Genomic DNA, 2,880 nt, shown 5'->3' with positions numbered 1-2,880 from the left:
CGCCGGCGAGCACGTCGAAAGACGCCGATATCGTGCTCGAATCGACCCCGTTTCGCTTCGCCGGAGTGCTGCCAGTCACGGCGCAGAAAACGGCGAACAAGTGTTTTTTTTTTTTTTTTTTCCTAGAATTTGTGTTATAGAAGGCACATTTGATATCGGACGATAATTTTCAACTTTATCACGCGCACCGATTTTCGTGTAGAGGTTTGCAAGTTTATGGGAATTTCTCCACTTGGAATAATGCGATTTAGTAGTACTACGAGAACTTCATGGATGTACTCAAGGGTACGGGGCAAGTCAGTTACGTCAACACCTGCAGATTTTTTACACTTCAAACTGAAAATTGTTGGTTGTGAGTCCTCGTGTGATATTAAAGGCCGATTCGCTAACACATAGAACAAAGAAAGAAAGGAAGAAAAAACGCCCGCGCTCGCTCAAGAAACCTGGGTTCGCAACAAGTGGCAACAACAAGCAACCGAGCGAGTGCGCCAAAACCCGTGGCGGCCGAACAAACGCGAAGTCCCAACCGCGTCAGCCGGGGCGGCACGGGACAGGAAAAATCACTTCAGCCGGGGCGGCGGGGCACCGAATAAACCTCGTCACCTCGTCGCAGGATAAAAGAGGAAACAAAAAGTCTAAACAGCGTCTGCTGGAGCGAATGCGTAATAAAACAACAACAACAACAAAAAAAAAAAACACCCGCGCTCAAGAAGTCTGCAATCACCACAAAAGGCGACTGTGACCGAGCAGCGTCAGCCGGGGCCGTGCGGAAACGGAAAAACCGCGACTACCGGGGCGTCGAGGCACCGAAAAATCCACTTCAGCCGCGGCGAAAAAAAAAAACAAAAAGAAAGACGGAGGGGGGGGGGGGAACCACGTCTGCCGGGGCGAAGGAAAAAAAAAAACGCGTCTGCCGGGGCGAGCCCGGGTGCGGCACCACCGGGAAAACTGTGGCAAACAGACATGGCGATCGAGTGAGTGGGCCGCCAGCCAGGCTCAGCCAAAAAGTGCAAAGTCCGAACTGCGTCAGCCGGGGCGGCAAAAACCACGTCAGCCGGGGCGGCGCAAAAAACCGCGTCTGCCGGGGCGGCACGAAACCGCGTCAGCCGGGGCGGCGCGAAAACTGCGTCAGCCGGGGCGAAAGAAAAAAAAAAAAAAAACGCGTCTGCCGGGGCGAGCCCGGGTGCGGCACCACCGGGAAAACTGTGGCAAACAGACATGGCGATCGAGTGAGTGGGCCGCCAGCCAGGCACAGCCGAAAAGTGCAAAGTCCGAACCGTGTCAGCCGGGGCGGCAAAAAACCGCGTCAGCCGGGGCGGCGCAAAAAACCGCGTCTGCCGGGGCGGCACGAAACCGCGTCAGCCGGGGCGGCGCGAAAACTGCGTCAGCCGGGGCGAGCCCGGGTGCGGCACCACCGGGAAAACTGTGGCAAACAGACATGGCGATCGAGTGAGTGGGCCGCCAGCCAGGCTCAGCCAAAAAGTGCCAAGTCCGAACTGCGTCAGCCGGGGCGGCAAAAAACCGCGTCAGCCGGGGCGGCGCAAAAAACCGCGTCTGCCGGGGCGGCGCGAAAACCGCGTCTGCCGGGGCGGCGCGAAAACTGCGTCAGCCGGGGCGAAAGAAAAAAAAAAACGCGTCTGCCGGGGCGAGCCCGGGTGCGGCACCACCGGGAAAACTGTGGCAAACAGACATGGCGATCGAGTGAGTGGGCCGCCAGCAAGGCTCAGCCAAAAAGTGCTAAGTCCGAACTGCGTCAGCTGGGGCGGCAAAAAACCGCGTCTGCCGGGGCGGCACGAAACCGCGTCAGCCGGGGCGGCGCGAAAACCGCGTCTGCCGGGGCGGCACGAAACCGCGTCAGCCGGGGCGAGCCCGGGTGCGGCACCACCGGGAAAACTGTGGCTAACAGACATGGCGATCGAGTGAGTGGGCCACCAGCCAGGCTCAGCCAAAAAGTGCTAAGTCCGAACTGCGTCAGCCGGGGCGGCAAAAACCGCGTCAGCCGGGGCGGCGCAAAAAACCGCGTCTGCCGGGGCGGCACGAAACCGCGTCAGCCGGGGCGGCGCGAAAACTGCGTCAGCCGGGGCGAAAGAAAAAAAAAAAAACGCGTCTGCCGGGGCGAGCCCGGGTGCGGCACCACCGGGAAAACTGTGGCAAACAGACATGGCGATCGAGTGAGTGGGCCGCCAGCCAGGCACAGCCGAAAAGTGCCAAGTCCGAACTGCGTCAGCCGGGGCGGCAAAAAACCGCGTCAGCCGGGGCGGCGCAAAAAACCGCGTCTGCCGGGGCGGCACGAAACCGCGTCAGCCGGGGCGGCGCGAAAACTGCGTCAGCCGGGGCGAGCCCGGGTGCGGCACCACCGGGAAAACTGTGGCAAACAGACATGGCGATCGAGTGAGTGGGCCGCCAGCCAGGCTCAGCCAAAAAGTGCCAAGTCCGAACTGCGTCAGCCGGGGCGGCGCAAAAAACCGCGTCTGCCGGGGCGGCGCGAAAACCGCGTCTGCCGGGGCGGCGCGAAAACTGCGTCAGCCGGGGCGAAAGAAAAAAAAAACGCGTCTGCCGGGGCGAGCCCGGGTGCGGCACCACCGGGAAAACTGTGGCAAACAGACATGGCGATCGAGTGAGTGGGCCGCCAGCAAGGCTCAGCCAAAAAGTGCCAAGTCCGAACTGCGTCAGCCGGGGCGGCAAAAAACCGCGTCTGCCGGGGCGGCACGAAACCGCGTCAGCCGGGGCGGCGCGAAAACCGCGTCTGCCGGGGCGGCACGAAACCGCGTCAGCCGGGGCGAGCCCGGGTGCGGCACCACCGGGAAAACTGTGGCAAACAGACATGGCGATCGAGTGAGTGGGCCGCCAGCCAGGCACAGCCGAAAAGTGCTAAGTCCG

This window comes from Rhipicephalus microplus, unplaced genomic scaffold (assembly GCF_043290135.1).
Source record: "Rhipicephalus microplus isolate Deutch F79 unplaced genomic scaffold, USDA_Rmic scaffold_265, whole genome shotgun sequence".
Lineage (NCBI taxonomy): Eukaryota > Metazoa > Arthropoda > Arachnida > Ixodida > Ixodidae > Rhipicephalus > Rhipicephalus microplus.
This window is presented reverse-complemented; position numbering follows the sequence as displayed.